The 22,934-nt window shown below is 43.2% G+C and overlaps 1 long non-coding RNA gene across 1 annotated transcript in view; it reads left to right on the forward strand.

Annotated features, from left to right (window-relative positions):
- Positions 1–22,934, forward strand: part of LOC122890030 — a 32,337-nt gene that overhangs the window by 5,880 nt on the left and 3,523 nt on the right. Inside the window, exon 2 of the long non-coding RNA XR_006381016.1 lies at positions 6,454–6,532. This is a non-coding gene — a long non-coding RNA (uncharacterized LOC122890030). The remainder of the gene's footprint in view (positions 1–6,453; positions 6,533–22,934) is intronic.

Raw genomic sequence — 22,934 nt, forward strand, 5'->3', positions numbered from 1 at the left:
TGGGCCGATGTGCCACATATCACCTAGAACCAAAGTGGCTTATAGGAAGCATTTGTCCAAAGCCCCAGAACCAAGCACTGGTGGAAATCGTTTACAAGACCGTCTGGTGGAAAGAGACTTGTGGTCTGACAGCGTGTTCGATGGTGCTAAGGAATGACCATCAAGTGTTTCCGTATGATAGCAGAATTGCAGTGGTGTTTCATCTAAGAGTTCTTGGCTTTTAGAAATATATACTGAAATTTTTATCCGTAACGTCATCTCCAAGGTCGGCTTCGCAGTGATTACGTTGGGGACCGGTCGTAGGTAGAATTGTGGCAGAGGCCAGCGCGGCCCACGGTGGCTCACTGGACAGTCGTCACTCAGGGATGGATACATGGGACTTCAAGGTCCTGTTCCCTCTGCCTCTGTAGCTATTGGAAGCTTTTCAAAATGAAAAAAGGTGATAAAAGACTGTAGGTATTAAAATAAATCGCCTACCTTCTGGTAGGATGAATGAAAGGGATGTTCTTAAGGATGTAAAGTTTTATAGTCTATTTTTGACTGTTCAGAAACTTCATACATCACCATGACCATGAACACAGCTCCTTTTTATTCTGTGTTTACAGAATGCAAATCAACAGAGTTCTCCCTGGTACGGAGCAGAGCCAGAAAAACTACACGAAACAGCAAAGGAAAACCATACCTTATGCGAGACACGCTGATTTTTTAAATTTCACTAGTGAATTGACCCTGGGGAGAAACCCTGTCTAAGTATTTAACTTTTGCACTTAAAATTGTTTACATAGGAAAAAAATAAATAAACACTCTATTTTCATTTTGTAATGCAGTGACTTCCCACTGGATTCTGCTCCAGCCAGAATCTACGGTATACAGATGTTGAGGCTGTGGGTGTGGTGTTGCAGGACACCATTTCTTTCTTTCTTTCTTTTTCTTTTTCTTTCTTTCTTCCTTTAAAAATATTTTATTTAAAATATTTATTTATTTGACAGAGAAAGAGACAGCAAGAGAGGGAACACCAGCTGGGGGAGTGGGAGAGGGAGAAGCAGACTTCCCGCAGAGCAGGGAGCCCGATGCGGAGCTTGGTCTCAGGACTCTGGGATCATGACTGGAGCAGAAGGCAGACACTTAAGGACTGAGCCACCCGACGCGCCCCTACAGGACACCTGAGCAGCTTTGAGGAAGCCAGAGAAAGAGGCTTCACAAACCTTTACGTGCTGCTACCAGCCCAGCCTTGGTTTTCCCTAAAAACGTCCTGCTTGCTAGAACCTAATGAGTATGTTTGCCACATTGCAATGGCTTTTCATAGGTATCTATGCACAAAATTGAGACTGGCATGTCAGCACAGATCTTTCTGTCTCAGAAAGCTGGGGAGGTATTCTTTGATTTCATTTATCAAAAACAATTAACTTCTAATTATATTACATACTTGGAATTCTTTCCCCCCCAAAGCTCACAGTTTAGATAAATATTTATAACATTTAATATTAATATTTTCCAAAAGAATGACATGGCTCCTTTTGGTGGGTTCTTATATTACATTAAATATTCAAAATTCAAATATTTTTAGAAAACAGATAATAAAGTTACCTTGATTTATAATCAGAGGGACTTGGTCTTCCACCTCACGGAAGGGTGGAAGAAAATGAAGGCGTCACGGGGAATCCACAGTCTCCTTGTGCAGGGAAGACTGGGAACCCAACATCTCCACACAGGAAGATGGAAAGTCAGTAGATCTGGATGTTGGATTGGGTTCATATCTGGAGTTTGTGAGACGTTCTGGCTGTGTGTTATGTGGTGTCTCGTTATGACGAATCCAGGCAAGAATTCGTGACTGTTACCAACAGTATTGTCTTCATGCTGTCACAGTTTGGACCCCAATTTACTCCCCATCCCTTAGGATTCTCTTGCTGTACAATCTGCATCGTTTCTAGTATTGTATTTCATCACCAGCCTTAGTCCTTAGGCAGGATCTTTATCATCTTAGGGTCTTGGTTTCTTTACTATAAAGTAACATTGAGAAGCATCATGTCTTCAAGAGATTTATTTTATGATAACACCTGAACTGCCACCATTCACTTGCTCAAAAGGAAATGATAGTAAGGATTCTAATTATACTGTGTAATGGTACTTTCTACATGGATGATATCGTGAAACATTATACTTGCATTGTGTTGAATGGAAGTTCTGTTTAGATTTGTATGTATTCTTTCCCAAATCTCTAACAAGGCAACAAAACTGGTTATCAGTCAAGACTTCACTGAACATAAATGGGCATTATTCATGATTGGGAACATGAGGTTTTTAAAAAATAGTTTCATTACAAATGACAAGGCCACCTGAAAAATCTGTATTAAAAATCTTTTATCATGAAAAAAATACAGTTCTTGGAATGAACCCCAAGTACATTAATGGGAAGATACAACTTTCACATAAATTTACAGTTATACCCCTAAATCTTATCTAGAATTGACATCCTACCTTCCTCACTTTACCCTGCTGAATGAGCAAAAAATTATTGCATCCCATAAGGACGGTACTAGGAAAACAGAAGCTCACCCACTCGTAGTAGTTGGGCGTGCTCCACGAGATCCTTTCTGACTTACAGAGTCAGATGCTCTTTTCTTGCCCATTCACTGGCAATGCAAGAACCCATGGAAAGGAACCATGTAATTCTTTCAGAAAATATTAAACTAGTAAGTGTCCATTTATGCCTGAGTCCTGATTTCCACAAATGTGAGCTAACAGCCCACTGATTTGCTCACATTTAATGGCATAACTACACAGTCCACGGGACATCTGCTGTGGAAATGAGGTTATTTAAAGCAAGCAGAGGGAATACACGTATGCCCAGGGTCAGAGCCTGAAGATCGCTCCCTAAGGAGTGCTTGGAGAGTCACCACGCATTTTGGCAGAGGAGAAATGACAGTTGGGTGAAATCCAAGGAGTAAGTGCCAGATGATTAGAGGATGGTCACATTTAGCAAAAATGCCCTGACCTTTATTTGCAATTCATGACATTACTACCATGTCTAGAGATGGACGCCAGGCAACCCTATTATCATAGAGAAAGACAGATAGTGCATGATAAATGAGACCCCAGATCTAGGGGGAGAATGCTTCGGAAGTGGGTTTCAGCATGGTTGGCAGGGAGCCGTTCTGTTGAGCAGAGGTATTTCCTGGAGTATCCCTGGATGTGGATTAGAGATAGGTTGCCAGATTTGGCAAATAAAAAGGACACTCAGTTAAATTTGAATTTCAGATATGATGAATAATTTTTCATAAAAGTATATGCCAAATACTGCACATTCTTTTTTTTTAAAGATTTTATTTATTTGACACAGAAAGAGAGATGGATCACAAGCAGGGGGAGGGGCAGAGGGAGAGTGAGAAGCAGGCTCCCTGCTCAGCAGGGAGCCTGATACGGGGCTCAATCCCGGAACCCCGAGATCATGACGTGAGCTGAAGACAGACGCTTAACCGACTGACGCACCGAGGTGCTCCAATATTGCACATTCTTATACTAAAACTTGTTCATTGTGTATCTGAAATTTATATTTAACTAGACATCCTATATTTCATCTGCTAACCCTAATCAGAAATGGATATTCACTGAAGGGCTCGGACAAGCTGGGTTGGGTCTCCCTATCTCTAGGCTTCACCTCAGTGTATCCGAGCTTCTCAGTTAATATTTGTGTTGGTTTTCTGTTGCTGCCACAACAATTTGCCACAAATGTAGTGGCTTACAGCAACATGAATTTATTATCTAAGAGTTCTACATGTTAGAAGTCCAACTTAAGTCGTACTGGCTCCAACCGAGTCATCAACAGGGCTGTGTTTCTTCAGGAGGCTCTAGGGAATAACCACTTCCTCACCTTTTCCACTTTCTAGAGGTCACCCACGGTCCTTGGCTCATGGCTCTCTTTCTCTGTCTTCTAAGCTGGTGATGCCAGGTCAAGTCCTTCACCATTGGATCATTCTGACCTTCCAGAGTCACATTTCCCTTGACTCCCTTCTTCTGCCTCCTTCTCCCACTCAGATGGGCTATTGTCATTACGTTGGGCACACTTGGCTAATCCAAGATGCTCTCTGTGTTTTCAGGTCATCTGATTCAGCAACCTTAATCCCATCTGCAGCTTTCATTCCCTTCCCTTGTAACCTAACATATGTGCAGGTTCCGGGGATGAGAGCATCGACATCTCTGGGGGGGAGGGTGTTGTTCTGCTTACCATGATATTTAGAACACATTTGTCTTGAATTAGGCAATAATCTTCAAGCTGCTTTATCCCAAGTGAGTCTTTTAATTAGCTTGTCTCATTTTCCAATAGGCAAAGAAGGCAGATTGTACTTGACCCATGTATCAACCATTCTACCTGAGCGTGTTTAGAACAGGGCAGTGCAGAATGTCTTGTGGGCTAATGCTCCAGCAGACCCACACCAAGCAACTCCATTCATTCTCTTAACACCACTTTTTTAAAACAGTGAGCTATGAAATCCTTGCACTGCATAAATTTCTGAGGACTAGTATATGAAATATAAGCAATAGTTCAACAAACATGAACCTTCAAGAAGAAAAAGCTAAAACAAAGTAATAGTAGGGACAAAATTCACATTTTCTTTTGATTTATTACTCATTTATTACTCATTACTAAGTATTTTTTTTACAAGAGAACAAATTTGCACCTTTATTTATTTGCTTTTTAATAAGTTTAAGTCTTTGAGCGCACGGATCTTGTGGCCAGTGGCTTTAGCAGAACGTGGCTTCAGAATGCTGCAGGAACCACGCCACTCTTTCCAGCAGCACGAGGTTCTTTCCCCCATGTTTCTCTCTGGTTTTGTTTGGTTTGCCCCCAAGAGTCACTGTGTTGTTCTTTGCTTTGGACACGGAAGCACATCTCTTGCCTGGAGTGAATTCATTTTCATCTCGAGCAGAAAGACCTTCAATTTTATTTTGTTTTATGATGATGATGATGATGTTATGTTAGTTACCACACAGTATGTCATTAGTTTTTGATGTGGTGTTCAAGATTCATTGTTTATGTACAACAGCCAGTGCTCCATGCAGTCTGTGCTCTCCTTAATACCCACCACCAGGTCTTCAATTTTTTTTTTTAAAGATTTTATTTATTTATTTGTCAGAGAGAGAGGGAGAGAGAGCGAGCACAAGCAGACAGAGAGGCAGGCAGAGGCAGAGGGAGAAGCAGGCTCCCTGCCGAGCAAGGAGCCCGATGTGGGACTCGATCCCAGGATGCTGAGATCATGACCTGAGCCGAAAGCAGCTGCTTAACCAACTGAGCCACCCAGGCGTCCCCAGGTCTTCAATTTTAAAAAGAGCTGTGTGTTCCCTCTGGTTCGGGAGACCTGCATATAGTCAGCAAAGATGGCCTTGGATCACAGCCTTCCAGATGCATTTGTCATTGTAGGGGTCCTGGTCCAGCCCAGCAGGCTCCAAGATGGCCAAAACTTTATTTATTCATTTATTTTTTAGGAGAGAGAGAGAGCATGAAAGGGAGAGGCCAAGGGTGAGAGAGACAGAATCCGACTCAGGGCTTAATCCTATGACCCTGAGATCATGACTTGAGTCATGATGACTCAGTCGGATGCTTAACCCACTGAGCCACCCAGGTGCCCCAGAAAACTCAATTTCTCGGTAGGCACAAATACATACATAGTCTCTGGAGCCAGAGGTGAGGTTGGTTGTATGTTCAAGTGGAAATGACTTGGAGAAAGTCCATTTTTAGGACTCTCTTCTATTAGTAAGATTTGCTCGCTCAGGCCATTCTCTGTGCCAGCCTGCTCTCCATTAGCATCTAGACAGATCCTCTTCTCCTTGATAAAATCATTTTTATTATTTTCTTTTGTGATGATGTGGACATTAGGGGAATACTCAGTTCTTATTTCCGGAGTCTTTAACCTAATTGATGTAAATCTATTTGACTTCAGGCTATTAAATTCTCAGCTAGGTTCTCTGTACACAAGTGAATTTAGGTTATCAAGACACTTTAAAACTTATTCACTCCCCTATTATACTTTTTTATGATGTAAGTTTGGTGATAAGTTTCCTTGGCATATAATCTCCCTTAAATTACAACTTTTAATGAGAATAATTATTGCAATTATTAGACACTTACTAGGAGCCATATTATGTTCTAAGCTTTATAAGTACTCATCATGCAAAACCTATTGAAATAGGTATTGTTCATATTTTATTGAAGAGGAAACAGACTTTTATGTAACTGCATGATTTCACAACCACTGGATTTAAAAGCCTTAGTCAAAATTTGAAAGGAGCCCTAAGGCCTGAATGCATTGCTCTTAATAATGACATAAAATATGCCTCCAAAATGTATTACTGTGCTTTATTTATGTAGTTATAATTTGCTAGTTTTCTGTTAATGAAATACTGTTAATGATGATACTAATGGTTGCATTGTATTCTTTCCCACTTGGTTGCCAGGTGAAGATTTGAGAAATGTTCTTTGGCATAGAACTCCTGCCTTCTTATACCTGCTCCATGCTTCATGAACGCACAGCTGGTAAGTCCTCCTATTTTATAGTCTGACAACACCCACCACAATAGGAGATTAATGGAATGCTAATGAAGATATATTAATTAATGAGTTAGAGATCAAAGACCTTCTTGTTAACTACACGTGTCATTAGTGCACCCAATCACCCTGGCTACCGCATCTTTTATAAAGTGAGGGCGTAAGTCAGAGCTCTGGTGACAGGCAGAATAGTGGACCCCAAAGCTATCCCCCCATGCCCTACTCTCTGGGAGCTGCGAACACATTAGGTTAAAAGGAAAGAAGTAGTAGTTTCAGATGGGTTTACGGGTGCTAATTAGATGACCTTAAAGTAGGGAGATTATCCTAGGTTATCCAGATGGGGGCGATGTAATGACAAGGGTTCTTTTAAGTGGGAAATGGAATGGAAGCGGAGGAGTCAGGGAGATGTAACTATGGAGGAAAATCAGAAAGTCACAGTGTAAGAGGGACTCGATCTTCCGTTGCTGGCTACAGAGCTGTAAGAAGGGAGCCACAGACCAGTGATGCTGGGGGTGTTTGAAGCTGGAGATGGCAAGGACACAGATTGTCCCCTTGACCCTCCCGAAGCAACGTAGCCCTTGATTTTAGCCCAGTGAGACCCATGGTGGACTACTAACCTATAGAAATCTAAGGTATTCATCTTGTTTTAAACCGTGTTCATGGTAATGTAGTATAGCACCATGATGAAATGAATATAGCTCGTAAATCATAACCTTGAATTCTAACCATGATTACGTTCTTTGCCTTCGGAATCTGGTCACAGAGCCATATGTGCTCACCATACATTCTGAATGGAGTTCAGGGAGACCGTGTACTTGAAGAAGCACAAACTTACTATAATACTAGATACATAATTTAAAGTGGGCCCCTTTTTTGCTGATGAGGATGTTGTTACATCTTTTTTTTTTTTTTTTAGCCTTGTTTGAAAAACAGAACCAAATACAGTTAATACAACTGAAAATTACAGGCTTTGAAAAAATTAGAGGACATCTGTTTCTATTTTGATCAATATTGTGTACGGAGTAGACTGAAAAACCTTCTTCTGAAACCCTTAGAATCCTTTCTTATTGATTATGTGATTAATTGTCTTCATTTCCTTCAAGTAATTTCCGAGTTTTAATTTTGTGGTTTAACTTTCCCTTTAAGTGTAATTTATTGGACTTTGTTTTGATATATTGTAGGTGGTTAGCTAGTTGTTTCAATATCACCCATTGAATAATTTCTTAACTGATTTCAAAATACACCTTTAACTTAGTATACAATTTACCTATTATTTTGACCATTTTTGAATTTTTAAAATTCTATTACTTTGTTATCTCTTTATGTTCGAACACAAATTCCATGCATTCTAATTACTTTGGTTTTAAAATATATCAAATTCGTTGTTAAATGGTACAGTTTTACTCGGTTCAGTTTGAGTGAAGCAAGTAGTAATCAGCAGATCAACAGTAAAGTTGCAAAGTAAAAATACAAAATCAAAATATAAAGAAAAGGTACAACATCAAAATATAAATATCATTTGCATTTCTGCACACTAATAGTGAACTATCTGAAAGGGAAATTGAGAAAACAATCCCATTTACAGTAGCATGGAAAAGAGCGAGATACCTAGTCATAAATTTAACCAAGAAGGTGAAAAACCGTGTGCTGAAAACTAGGAGACATCAGTGAAAGCAACTAAAGACACAAGTTAATGGGGAGATACTCCGCGGTCCCCGACTGTTGATGTGTTCGCGCCACCGAGGACAGCTGTGGATCAGAGCAGTCTGGATCCAGATGTCCAGTGGGATTTCTCGCAGAAACAGAAAAGACAACCTTAAAATTTGTGTGGAGCCGTGAAAGACTCATGTTTCTAAGGAGCACCCCAGGGATGCTGGCGGGGCTGGTCCAGGGACCACAGCCCGGAGTTGCGTGCCGGAGGCGAGCGAGCCGAGCGCCTGCGCATGTCTGCAGGAAGGAAGGTGTGGCCTGAGTCCCGCGCGTGCGCGTTGGCCGCTGAGCCGTCGGCGGACTCGCAGCCCCGGCGGCCGAGCGGCTTGTCGTGTGTGTCTGGGTCGCTGAGAAGCCCTGCGAGACGCCCCTCTTTGCCAGACCAAACACAAGACACACAGCTAAGTTTGAATTTCGGGTAGACAATGGATAACTGTTCAGCGTAACTGTGTCCTAAGTACTGGCTGCGACATAGGTGGCCTGGCACATGTAGAGTGTAATTTTCGTACTACGGATTCTTCCTGCGGATCTTCCGGCCTCGGCAGCGGGGCACCTGCGCGTCCACGTGGGCTCCCATCTGTCGCCCGCCCGAGCCCTGCCGCCTCCCGGAGGTGCTGCGTGGGGCGCTCTGCTCGGGCGCCGTGCACGCCAGAGGGCGTCTCTAGAAACGACTGATGGGTTCCCTCAGAACAGGCCCCGGACTAGTACGGACGGGCTGACGGATGCTGTCGCCTGCGGGGACCGTGACCCCCGCTTTGGGCCCTTCCCAGAGTACCTCAGCGACTCTGGGGAAGAAGAGCCAGGACTCGGGTCGGGGGTGGGACGGTGAGGGGCGCGGGGAAGGTCACTGAGAGCGGAAGCTGCAGACTTTGGGAACAGAAGGGATAGTGAAGAGGGACGGCCATGAAGGAAGACCGTGACCCCCTTCAGAGTATAACCCCGTGTCAGCCCTTGGCCATGTGACAACGTGCGCCGGTCCCTCCTTAGGCCCCGTTCCCACTGGAACAGGAGGAAAGCCAGTTCCCCGGTTGGCACTGGTTGGTTTTCACCGCAGCTGGGTCCTTGCCCCGTCTTTCAGGACTGTTGCTCTTTATGTTAATTGCTCTAAGCAAGTCCCGCTTGGTGTCAGTGCCCTGGACATAGAGATGAGTCGTGTCGCTTTTCAGCCTTTCTAAAGTGGGATCAGAAGTGTCTGCGCCTCTGCGGAGATTTCCAGCTCACCTGTTTCCACGCTGCCCTCCAGACCATTCTGATCCCATTCACGAGATCACGGAGTCCTAGATCCTTATGCTCAGAGGTTTTGGAAAGCATGTTAAACCTTTTTATTTTTAGTTTAATGCTCTCCCCGCCTGCCCGTAGTCCCCCACCCGACAATGCAGACGGCTCAGTTAACCCTGAATTCCTCGGGCGCCGTGGCTGTGGGATCTGCGGCTCCTTCACGGTTTGGATGGATTATATTTCGTTTTAAAAATCAAGCAATTTCAAGGGAAATTTCTACATTTGGGGCATTTAGGGACATGCCTTGGAACAAGAAAAGAAATCCTGATATACTTAAAAAACAAAAACAAAAAAACACAAAACCCTGAGATGTGGTTTTCTGTTTGATCTTTCTCAGAGGTGGTGGTTTATTTAAGGGAGTGAGGCATCTGGGGAAACCAAACTGCCCAAACAGGACTGTCCCCCAGGAGTTTACGGTTCCAAGTGAAATGTTGGGGCCAGTGTGATTGAGTTCGACCTCGTCTCCCCATTCTGTTGACATTCCGGCGGAGGTCTTCTGGCACAAGCTGTGAGAGAAAGAGCTCATTGGGTGCCTAGAAAACTTCAGATACTCACTGCTGTGTGCGCAGAAGCCTGTGGAGATCGGGAAGCCAACAGTCGCGTCTGGGTTTTCCTTTGTGAGCGGTGGCTGCCTTCCCTGACCTTTCCCGGCCTGGGAAGCCAATGGCATTTCCCTCTGCTCCTGAGTTGGGTGGGGGGGTAGTCTTCAGGGAATTGGACTGGAAGACCCGCATTGCTCCTTCCTCTGCAGCCTAGGTGGGGACACTTACTCTGCACCTCAGTTTTCTCGTCTGTGAAATGAGTGTAGTCTACACCACATATAATCTTCGGAAGGAAAAAAGAAAAAGTCAAATCATAGAAGCACTTTGGTTTTTAGTTTGTTAGTTTCATACAGTATATCATTACTTTTTGATGTCGTGTTCCATGATTCATTGTTTGTGTATAATACCCAGTGCTCCGTGCAATCCGTGTCCTCCTTAATACCCATCACTGGGCCAACCCATCCCTCCACCGCCTCCCCTCTGAAAACCTCAGATTGTTTCCCAGAGTCCATAGTCTCTCGTGGTTCATCTCCCTCTTTGATCCCCCCCACCCATTATTTTTTCCTTCGTTCTCCTAATGTCCTCCATGCTATTCCTTATGCTCCACAAATAAGTGAAACCATATGATAATTGACTTTCTCTGCTTAACTTATATCACTTAGCATAATTCCCTCCAGTTCCAGCCATGTTGATGGAAAAGTTGGGTATTCATACTTTCTGATGGAGGCATAATACTCCACTGTATGTATGGACCACATATTCTTTATCCATTCATCCATTGAAGGGCTTCTCAGGTCTTTCCACAGTTTGGTGACGTTGGACATGGCTGCTATGGACATTGGGGCACAGATGGCCCTTCTTTTCACTACATCTGTATCTTTGGGGTTAAATACACAGGGGTGCAATTGCTGGGCTGTGGGCAGCTCTATTTTTAATTTTTGAGGAAACTCCAGACTGTTTTCCAAAGTGACTGTACCAATTTGCATTCCCACCAACAGTGTAAGAAGGTTCCCCTTTCTCCACAATCTTTCCAACATTTGTTGTTTCTTGCCTTGTCAATTTTTGCTATTCTAGCTAGTGTGAGGTGGTATCTCAACGTGGTTTTGATCTTAATTTCCTTGATGGCTAATGATGGTGAACATTTTTTCACGTGTCTGTTAACCATGCATATGTCTTCATTGGAGAAGTGTCTGTTCATGTCTTCTACCCATTTTTTAACTTGATTATCTGTTTTTTGGGTGTTGAGTTCGAGAAGTCCTTTATAGATCTTAGATATCAACCCTTTGTATGTAGTGTCATTTACAAATATCTTCTTCCATTCTGTGGGTTGCCTCTTTGTTTTGTTGACTGTTTCTTTTGCTGTGCAGAAGATTTTGATCTTTATGAAGTCCCAAAATTTCATTTTCACTTTTATTTGCCTTGCCTTTGGAGACATGTCTTGAAAGAAGTTTCTGTGGCCGATGTTAAAGAGGTTATTGTCTTTGTTCTCCTCCAGGATTTTGATGAATTCCTGTCTCACATTGAGGTCTTTCATCTACTTTGAGTTTATCTTTGTGTGTGGTGTAAAAGAATGGTCGAGTTTCATTCTTCTGTATATTGCTGTCCAATTTTCCTAGCATCATTTATTGAAGAGACTGTCTTTTTTCCATTGGATATCTTTCCCAGCTTTGCCGAAGATTATTTGACCAGAGAGTTGAGGGTCCACATCTAGGCTCTCTACTCTGTTCTACTGGTCTATGTGTCTGTTTTTGTGCCAGTACCATGCTATCTTGGTGATCACAGCTTTGTGATATAGCTTGAAATCAGGCAATGAGATGCCCCTAGTTTTGTTTTTCTTTTTCAACATTTCCTTAGCAATCCTGGGTCTTTTCTGGTTCCATACAAATTTTAGGATTGTTTGATCCAGCACTTTGAAAAATGCCAATGGTATTTTGGTTGGGATGGTGTTGAAAGCATAGTTTGCTCTGGGCAGTACAGACATTTTAACAATGTTTATTCTTCCGATCCATGAGCATGGGATGCTTTTCCATCTTTTTGTGTCTTCTTCCATTTCTTTCATAAGTGTTCTGTAGTTTCTAGTTATAGATCCTTTACCTCTTTGGTTAGGTTTATTCCAAGGTATCTTGTGGTTTTGGTGCTGTTGTAAATGGATTCGATTCCCTAATTTCTCTTTCTTCTGTCTCATTGTTAGTGTATAGGAAAGCAACTGATTTCTGTGCATTAATTTTGTATCCTGCCACATTACCGAATTGCTGTATGTCAAAGGAAGCCCTTTGAACACTGCCTTCCACTCAGTGGGTTTTCTGTCGTGGTTAGCTAGAATTAGTCATCTCATCCTTTGTTTATTATTTTTTTTCTCCCTAATCTGTTTACTCCACCAATGACTATAGGTGATTTTCAGTAAAATCACAGATGTGATGTACTGAGAGACAATTTAGGTAGAAATGGGGTGAGGGGTTTTTTCCAGTCGGGGCCTGGGAAGAGCTCATGTGATTTTAACTAGAAGCATTCTCAGGAGAATGAACCTGGATCCAGTAAGCATGGGAAGAGCATCAAGATTCTCTTCGACCCCTCAAATCCATCTGTCTGCAAAATATAATAAGTATTTTTGAAACTTCCTATTTCTTTCAATATTTGTTGTAAGAAAATGATGGCCTTGAATAGGCTCTAAATAATGTGTTGTGAGGTAAAATTACTTTCATCCAGGCTTCATGAGAAGCTCATGATGTCGTGGGAGAAATTTTTTTTTTTTAGAGATTTTATTTATTTGAGAGCGAGTGAGAGAGAGTGAGCAAGCATGTGCATAAGCAGGGGGAGGGACAGACAGAGAGGGAGAAGCAGGCTCCTTGCTGCACAGAAGCCGGATGCAGGGCTTGTCCTAGGACCTGGGATCACGACCTGAGCCAAAGGCAGATGCTTAACCACATTGAGATACCCAGGTGCCCCCTTGTTTTTGAATCTGGACCAAAGAACTATGACTTAAAGATGATTCTTTGGGCTGCTTCGCATATAGGGACATTGTGCACGTGGCTTCCAGTAACAGAATCTTGAGGCTATAGAAAGTACTGGGGATGTCAGTTACTGTGTTTATTGATGTTAAATGATATACATGATTGGAATTTAAAATACCCATTCCTAATTTATTTTCATTATTTTACTTTGGATGGTCAGTTTGGACTCACCTTAAGTGTTAGTTTTCTGGGAAAAGGAAACTGGAGCTGTCTTCATCAGTCTTCTGCTTCACTTTCCCAGTTGCATTAGCATGCCGCCGGCTCCTGTATTTTCAATATTATGATAGATTTCTGATTCTTTTCTGTAATGCTGTGCCTCCTGTGAAAGCAGCCACAACTTTTAGCTGTCTTGGAAACTCAAAATTGTTGAGAGTGGAGAAAGTGTCATAGCCACACAATGTCTTTGTTCCTTCTCGAGTGCAGGTGCTGTGACCATCTTGAGTTCCACAGAGCCTGCAGGAATAAGGAGCGGTCCGCTTTGCTGAGCTCAGCTGTGCAATCGGGCTGCTTCATTCCCACAGTCTGATCTCCCGTGTTCTGCCTCTGATACAATTTCTCAGACTGTGTGTCAACTCTGAGTGTCATAAGCATAAGAATTTTAGCTAATACACTATCTTCTGTGGCAATGGTGTCATATTTACAAGGTTTTTTAAAATTTTAGATTTTTCTTGAAAAGTTAGTAAAATGACAGAGTATTAATTAAATTCAAAAGAACAGATTGGTTTGAATTATTCAAATCGAAGAGGGCCTACATTAGCCACGTTTGTTCTTTATTGAATCCTTGTTTTGTTTTGAGTGCATTTGATTTGAAGGGAAAGAGATGATAAAAACTGGGTAGAAATGAAGTATTCATTTCAAAATGCCATTTCTAGAGATGGGTCTAAGAGCCAACTTGTCTTTTCAACCTTTGACATGTATCTCTAGTCACCCCAGCACAGAACTAGTACTCAGCATGATAGATATGAAGTTCCTCAGGTATCAGGAGTATCTTCACAATTATGCATGGTCACGGTTTTAACAAAGCATTTACACTCATGAGAAAAACAATCCCAGAATGTTCTAGATCATTTATTATTGAAATGTTAGTATCTGATAGTTTATGTCAGAAAATGTCAGTGTAATTGAATCCAATCAAACTTGACTTAACGAAAAAAGATTGGGCATTCAGTCAAAATGCCAAAACCCAACTTATCAATATCCTCGATTAACAAAGAAAATAGGATAACAATATCTAGATATATTTTATAGTTATATATGTTATAATACCATGGCGGACATTTTTAATCCTACATTTGCCTTGCGTTGGCTTTATTAAATATATACAAACCAGCTGTTCCCAAAGCATATTACATGCAGAAGCGGTGTAACCGGTTGAATAGTATCTTTCTGAAATCCATATGTGCAGGTGCTTACCCCCAGTACTTCGGAACGTGATTTGATTTAGAAACAGGGTCTCTGCTGCTGGACTTAGCTAACAAGCAGTGTGTGACTGGATAGAGAGAGGACGTTTGGACACACACCCCCCCCACACCCCCCACATCCCCACACCCCCCCCCACACCCCTGTAACAGGAAGGCAGAGATGGGCTAATGCTGCCACAAACAAGAACACCAGAGATGCCAGCAAATTCTAGGAGTACGTTCGCCCTAGTGGCGTCAGAGGGCAGCGGCCCTGCAGACCCTGGATCTCCGACCTCTAGGCCCCAGCGCTGGGAGACCGTTCCGCTGAGCCGTGGAGCCCCGCGCACCGGGGTGCGGCCCTGTGTCCCAGCGGCCCCGCGAGCCAGCGCAGCCAGTAGCGCGGGCGTGACAGGTGTTTCCCAGGGAAATCAAAGAAGGAAATGCTGGAGGCACGGCCTCTGTCTCCTAAGTTCTTTCTCGGCTTCCAGCACACTCTGGTTTTCTGTCTTCTCCGTCGGCTCGCGGAGTGCTCTCTCTCCCTGAGTCTGCGGCTCACGCCTCCGTCCGCGGGCGGCACCACCGGGAGGTCACGTGGGTCGGGCCCTCTGAATTCCATCGTGTCCCGCGTGCGCGTCGGGGCTGAGCTCCCGCTGGGGAACCCGCACGGAACGGACCTTCCCGCGCGGGCGCACGAGGCCCCTGGAGCGACTCCTCTCGCCCGGGCTGCGGACCTGCGCGCGCCCCCGGCGTCGGCGTCTCCGTCCCCGAAGGCGGGTTGCTCTGGCCACCAGACTGGACAGCAGCCTCCGCGATTTCTACAGTCGCTTCCAATAAATTGGAAGCTCTTGCTCCTCTAGTTTCAGAATATCTGATAAATCCAGCCCAGTCTGCTCTCTTTCCACCCCCGTCTCTGCGCCGCCCGTCCCGCGGCCTCTCTCGGCCGGTTCCTGCCCCGCACCATCTGCTCTTCGCCTCGCGGCCGGGCCGCTCTTTCTAGAACTCCGTCAGGTGAGCGGGTCCCTGATGGCCAAACCGCCCGCGGGTTCCCGGGATGGCAATAAAATGCAGAACTTTGACTGGATTCTGTCTGCGAAGCCGGACTTCACCTTCCCTCTGCCGAGCTGTGTTTCCCACCAGCCTCTTGCCTGCTCTGCTCCGGCCGCATCGGCTTCTTTTTAATCTTGACACAGAGACGCGCGCAGGACAGCTCGTGCCCTTCCTGGGACCGCCGGGCTCCAGCCTTCCTGCCTGCAGGGCGCGCACCAGGCCCGCTTCTTGGAACCCCTTCCCTGGGGCTTCTGTGAAGTCACACCCCTATGTACATGTGTATGTGTGTATATACACACACGTATATACACATACACATATACTTACATACAAATATGTAAATATTTGTACACACGCATAAAGTAGTAGTTATATTTATCTTAAAAGCTAAGTTGGTCATTAATCATCTTTCTCTCCCACAAGAATGTAAGAAAGTCCCATGTAAGTAGAAAATTGTTGTTTTTTGCTGCTAGATTTTCTCAGGAAGCAAAAATCTATTTTAAACCTGGGAGCTTTAAGAATTTTTTTTTACATTTTCAGGTGGCTATAAGTCAAACAAATGAGCAAACAAAAACCAAAGCTATACAAAGACTGTATGTGGTCGGCAAATCCTAAAATATTTACTGTTTGATCTTTAACCGAAACATTATTCCAAATGTGGCACCTCTTAAGCATTCAATAATAATTATTATAATAATAACTGTATTATAAATACAACTGTATTATACAACTGTATTATAAATACAAAAATATATCGACAATTTTGAGAAATTCTGAACTTAATTCACTTTGAATCTTTTAATAGCCTGATTTTTTTAAATTTAAATTCAGTTAGCAAGCATATAATTAGTTTCAGATGTTGAGTTCAGTAATTCATCAGTTGCATTTCAGCACCCAGTATCACATCGCGTGCCCTCCTTAATGCCCATCACCCGGTTACCACATCCCCTCACACCTCCCCTCCAGTAGCCCTCAGTTTGTTTCCTAGAGTTAAAAGTCTCTCGTGGTTTTTCTCCCTCACTGATTACTTCCCATTCAGTTTTCCCTTCCTTCCCCCATGATCCCTGGGCTGTTTCTTATATCGTACATATGAGTGAAACCATATGATAATTGTCATTCTCTGATTGCTTTATTTCACTCAGCATAGTACCCTCCAGTTCCATCCACATAAATGTAAATGGTAAGATTCCATCCTTTCTGATGACTGAGTAATATTCCGTTATGTGTGTGTGTGTGTGTGTGTGTGTGTATATATATATATATATGGCTGCACCAGCTTGCATTCCCACCAACAATGTAAGAGGGGTTCCCCTTTCTCTGCACCCTCACCAACATTTGTTGTTTCCTGACTTGTTAATTTTAGCCATTCTGACTGGTGTGAGTTGGTGTCTCACTGTGGTTTTAATTTGTATTTCCTTGTGCCAAGTGATGTGGAGTTCTTCTTCATGTGTCTGTTGGCCATCTGGATGTCATCTGGATATCTTCTTTGGAGAAATGTCTGTTCCTGTCTTCTGCCCATTTCTTGACTGGATTCTTTGGGTTTTGTTTTTTTTGGGGGTTTTTTTTTTTTTTTGGTCGTTGGTTTTAGAAGTTCTTTATAGATCCTGGATACTAGCCCTTTATCTGATGTCATTTACAGCTATCTTCTCCCATATCTTTTAGGAATGGGAGGTTGCCCTTTAGTTTTGTTGACTATTTCCTTGTGTTGCAGAAGCTTTTTATCTTGATGAAGTCCCAATAGTTCATTTTTGCTTTCGTTACCTTACCTTTAGAGACAGTCTTGGAAGAAGTTGCTGGGGCTGTGGTCTAAGAGGTTGCTGCCTATGTTCTCCTTTAGGATTTTGATGGATTCCTGTCTCACCAGTAGGTCTTTCATCCATTTGGAGTCTGTTTTCATGTGTGGTGTAAGGAAGTGGTCCAGTTTCATTCTGCATTGTTGTCCAATTTTCCCAACACGATTTGTTGAAGAAACTGTCTTTGTTCCATTGGACATTCTTTCCTGCTTTGTAGACGATTAGTTGACCATATTGTTGAGGGTCCATATCTGGGCTCTCTATTCTGTTTCATTGGTCTATGTGTCTGTTTTTGTGCCAGTACCATGCTGTCTTGATGATTGCAGCTTTGAAATATAGCTTGAAGTCAGGCATTGTGATGCCACCAGCTTTGGTTTTCTTTTTCAACATTCTTTTGGCTATTTGGGGTCTTTTCTGGTTCCACGTAAACTTTAGAATTATTTGTTCCAGCTCTGTGAGAAATGTCAATGGTGTTTTGATAGGGATTATGTCTAAAGTGTAGATTGCTTTGGGTAACATAGACAATATTTCTTCTTATCATCCATGAGCATGGAATGTTTTTCCATTTCTTTGTGTCTTCTTCAATTTCTTTCATAAGTTTTCTGTAATTTTTAGAGTACAGATTCTTTACCTTTTCAGTTAGATTTATTCCAAGGTGTCTTATGGTTTTGGGATCCCATTGTAAATGGGATCGATTCCTTAATTTCTCTTTCTTCTCATTGTTAGTGTACAGAAATACAACTGATTCCTGTGCATTACAGCCTGCCAGAGGGCTGAATCCCTGTATGAGTTCTAGCATTTTTGGGGTGGAGTCTTTTGGGTTTTCCGCATAAAGTATCATGTCATTTGTGAAGAGTGAGAGTTTGACCTTTTCTTTGTAATATGCTGATTTTTACTGTGACTCTCCCAAGGGCAGGATTTTGGTGTCATGCGGCTCTCAGATGTGTAGAACCATAAGCTGTGTATCATGGCATGTTTATTAACATCTCCTACAACAGTAATGTTTCTCAGAAAATACCTTAGGAAATGGTTAGTGTTGGGGCACCAGAGTGGCTCAGTTGGTTGAGCATAAGACTTTTGGTTTTGGCTCAGGCTGGGATTTCAGGGTCCTGGGATCAAGCCCCTTGTTGGGCTCTACACTCAGTCCGGAGTCAGTGGAGATTCTCTCCTCCCTCTGCCCCTCCCCCCACGCAAACTCTTTTCCTCTAAAATAAATAATAATAAATGAATCTTTAAAAAATAATAAAACATTAACTAGTGTTGAGCAGTAGACTAAAGTGATAAACCATGAAGATAGTTCTCCAGAACTCTCCCAGCATCTAGCAAGAAACTGGTCGGTGGGGATCCCAGCCATGTCCCACTCAGCACTCAGAGGAGAGGACACTCTGGACAGAACATTGGTGTTGCTGGTGAAATCTTTTCTGCCGCCGAGTGCACAATACTTACAGGGTTGATGAAAGTCCTCTTGTCGTCCTGGCCAAACCCGGCAGGAAGTAACTGTAAGGTCCTGTCTCCAGAGCTTGTTGTCACCTCTCTGGCCAGAGAACTGGCACTGAGAACCTCCCTCCGCTGGCTTGAACCACTGACCTCACGTGTCAGTTTTCAGGCTTCTTGTTCCGCACCCAGTCAGTGACAGCCTGCTCTGGTCACTCGTGAGATGCAAGAGGTAAGTTCTCACGAGTCATCTGCTGTAGCAGTAAAACCTGAAAATTATGGCCAGTGTCTGCTCATCTCATATCACCCACGGTTTCAGTAATACTTATTAACTCACCGTGTGGCAAGTTGCATGTCCAGGTGTGGATAAGACACAGTCCCTGTCCTCAAGCTGCTCATCATCTGGAACAAAGGGTAGATGTTTAAAAAAAACACCTGAAGTAGTAGTTCACAGACCCCAGGACGAGGTGTCCCTGCATTCCCCCGCCAGTTCCAAGGTTATCATGAAAATATTATAAATATTCAAGGGAAAGATAGAAGCTGAGTATTCGTTAGACCCTGCAAGAATGACCAGCTCAGAGCACTTTGCAGTGTGAGCATCAGACCTCTGACAGTCGTGTCAGTGACGCGAAACTTTGTTCAAGTAGGTTTGTGCTGTGTGCCGCGGTGAGAAAGTAAGAGCCACCCAGGAAACCGATGGGGAGCAGGAAGTGAGGACAGAGTCTGCTCTGTGTCCAAGACTTGAGGAGCTGCCCAGTGCCCCATGGGCACACACATACATTTAGTCAGTAGGTTGCTTTTTTTTTTTTTTTTTTTTTTTAAGATTTATGTTTTTATTTGTAAGAGAGAACGAGTGTGCACAGGCATGTGGCAGGTGGTGGCAGAGGGAGAGAAAGAAACTCCAAGCAGACCGAGCGCGGAGTGCACAGCCTGACAGGCTTGACCTCAAGACCCTGGGATCAGGACCTGAGCTGAAACCACGAGTAGGTCACTTGACGGACTGAGCCACCCAGGTGCCCCAGTAGGTTGCTTATTTAAAAGTTGTATTTGAATATTACTTTTTCTTCCAATTTGTGTGCATTGTTTTTTCAAATGGTTACTATGTTGTCAGAACACAGATGCTTATTAAGTAAATTGGGGCTAATTTCTTTCCTTTTTAAAAATATTTTATGTATTTATTTGACAGACAGAGATCACAAGTAGGCAGAGAGGCAGGCAGGGAGAGAAGAGGAAGCAGGCTCCCTTCTGAGCAGGGAGCCTGACGTGGGGCTCGATCCCAGGACCCTGAGATCATGACCTGAGCTGAAGGCAGAGGCTTTAACCCTCTGAGCCACCCAGGTGCCCCAGGGGCTAATTTCTTAATAGCAGAATGTTAGGTATTTCCTTCGGTCCAGGGTGCTGTGGAAATGAGACATTAACGACTCTGAAAGTTGAGAAACTTCTGAACCAAATTGAAGTTGGTGAATACCTCAGTGGAGCTGTGCAGTGTGTTTAGAAGCATAAGGAGAGAGAGTGACCGGGCTTTCAGGAAGTCTTGAAGTACGCCAGGGGAAGGCTAAGCCATGGGCTGCCAGTTGGACTATCCCTGAAGGGATGTGTGGGATTTATCAGGTGAAAAATAAGGAGTGGTAAGAAAAGGCAATGTTATTGTTCTTGCATTGTTATTGCCAGTTGTTATTGCCATTCTAGTATTTCCCCAAAGTCATACTTCGCTCTCAGCCTTGAGCTTACTTGACCAAAGCATCCTTTTCTCATTGATTGCAAGTGATTAAGCCTTCCCAGACTCACCTTTCTCCCTTTATCTCAGATGCCCAAGCACCAGCACCGAGATACACAGGAGCCTTCACTCCCCTAAAAGACACCCCTCATCTGAAGTATTTTTGAGTCTTTTTTTTTGTTCCCCCCAAATCTCTATCTTCTGAGGGGCTCAGTCACAGGTAAGCTGGGACAAAAACAATATCCTAAAACTGATTCATGGTGAAAGAAGGAAGATTTAAAGGCCCTTGCCTTCCCCAAGACTGCTCAGATTTTAGAACAGGAATCTGGTCAGCTCAACTGAGTTTCCAGTCTATAGCATTTCATTCTCTGTGGAGAATGCCAGGCTGAGAAGAGCTTATTTCAGCCGAGATTTTCCAGTTTGCTACCACATGGGGTGGAGTCTGCCTTTGGGATTGTGTCCTTTCGGCCAACACAGGATCCTTTCTTTGGTCCATTCCCTTCTCGATTCAAGGAAGCTCCTGAAAGTCCCAACAGGTATGAGTCACACAGGCAGCTTAGGGATACCTGTCTCCAGATGATTCTCCAGGGAGCTGACAAATTTTGGCTTGTGATTCTTTTAATTCTAAAATGCTTCCTCAGTGTATGGGAACAGATGTATCCAGCGTAACGTTAGTTGCAGAAAACCAGGTCCTAAGTTGTGAGACCCAGAACCTTCCAGTAGAGCTCTTTGAACTCATAAGAAAACTAATGTAATGGTTTCAGGGACAGGAAGGTGACTTCTAGGATGAAACTAGGAAGGAACTAGAACTGCTTGCCCAGGGTCTCAAATGGCCCTTCCCTTCTCTTAGCTCACCACCCCCAGAGAACCCTGGATGAGAGAGCATTGCCCTCAGGAAAAATGCAAAAACTTGTCTCAGGGATTTTAATATGCAGATGCATGTGTTCCTCATTACAGTTAATGAAGGAAAAGCTATGGCTGTCCTCATGTTTCCAGAATTGGATACTGAGGAACAAAAGGGGCAGCTAACCTACACCAGGTCACACAATTGGTGGGGCTGGAGTTGGGATTTAAGTGCCGGCAGACTTCCTCCTGCTCCAGAGCCCAGGTCCTTCATCACTGGGTCACCGCTCCAGCTCAGGGCTCGAAAGCTCTGCTGTGTGACACAGGTCACTAGCCAAGTGTGGCTATTTACATTAATATTAATTAAAATAAAACAAAGTAAAACAGAATAAAATAAAATGTCATTCTCTCAGTCACTGGCCACATTTCAAGTGCTCTGTAACTACATGTGGCCAGTGGACAAGGCAGAAACAGAGAGTTCCCATCATTGTCAAACAGACATTGTTGCCCTAAGGTCTAGAAGGCCTCCTGATTCCAATTCACTGATATTCTTGAATATTTTACTGATGGGTCTTCAATACTGTTTCCAACACTTCTGAAATCGTGCATTAGCTAGCCGCTAGCTCAAACTATGTGAGCATGTTAGTGAAGGATGACTTCATTATTATCACCCACTTCCAGAAAACACATTTGAATTATAATGAGATGTTTACTGTCTCACCTCTGAAATAACTAGTGGAGGTTGCAGCTTACTCTGCCTGTGTAGGCCTGTAAGTGGGACCCAGCTGCGTTGTTACAGGCCTGCTCACTCGGGCAATCGGACATTGCAACTGATGTCCCAGCTAGGTGTAATCTCGACAAAGGGCATAGACTATTCATGTCAGTCCTTCTGAACTGAAAGAGAGGAGCCTCTCGGAAGTATCATTAATGTTCCAGTCAATGCATTGTTGACAACACACACTGGCTTCGATTATGGCTTATTGCATTTTTCTACAGCTGAGACTTCCAGTTGCATTCTCTGTGTGTTTCCTATTTGAAACCAAGATTTGAAACCCTTGCATCATTGAGTATGTGCCTAGCAGTATTCTAAGTAATGATACAAAGTCCAAAGGGAAGCTTTGATGTCTTTATGGGATCTCAAGGTCAGAAGAAGAGAGAAGAGCCAAGGCTCTGGGAGAAATGATTTCTCAGAGATGCTAACCATCCACCACACCATTACTAAAATAAAATTCTAGCTTCCTTTGTCATGTCACTCCCTCCCCTTGATACTTATTTTAATCTATTATGTCATGAGAAAGGATTATCTAATGCTACTGAAATATCAACTTTATTATCAATAAAAACTTTCTTTTAGTTTCTTTTCTAACTTGCTTATTTAACATTGGTTTTCATAGGAGTAATTGGATGTATTTATTAAACAGTTACAGTTTTGGATATCAGAAGGTAATGGTAATTATAATACAAACTATAACTTTTCACAGTTACAACTTTTCACAGTGGTTTCTTCTGAAATATCAAAGAAATAGTTGTTTCCCATATAGTCTTTCAACCTTAAATATACTTTGTGGCATTGTTTTAAACTGGTAATCTATGCTTCATCTGATAATAAAATAAC

This window comes from Neovison vison, chromosome 11 (assembly GCF_020171115.1).
Source record: "Neovison vison isolate M4711 chromosome 11, ASM_NN_V1, whole genome shotgun sequence".
Taxonomy (NCBI): domain Eukaryota; kingdom Metazoa; phylum Chordata; class Mammalia; order Carnivora; family Mustelidae; genus Neogale; species Neogale vison.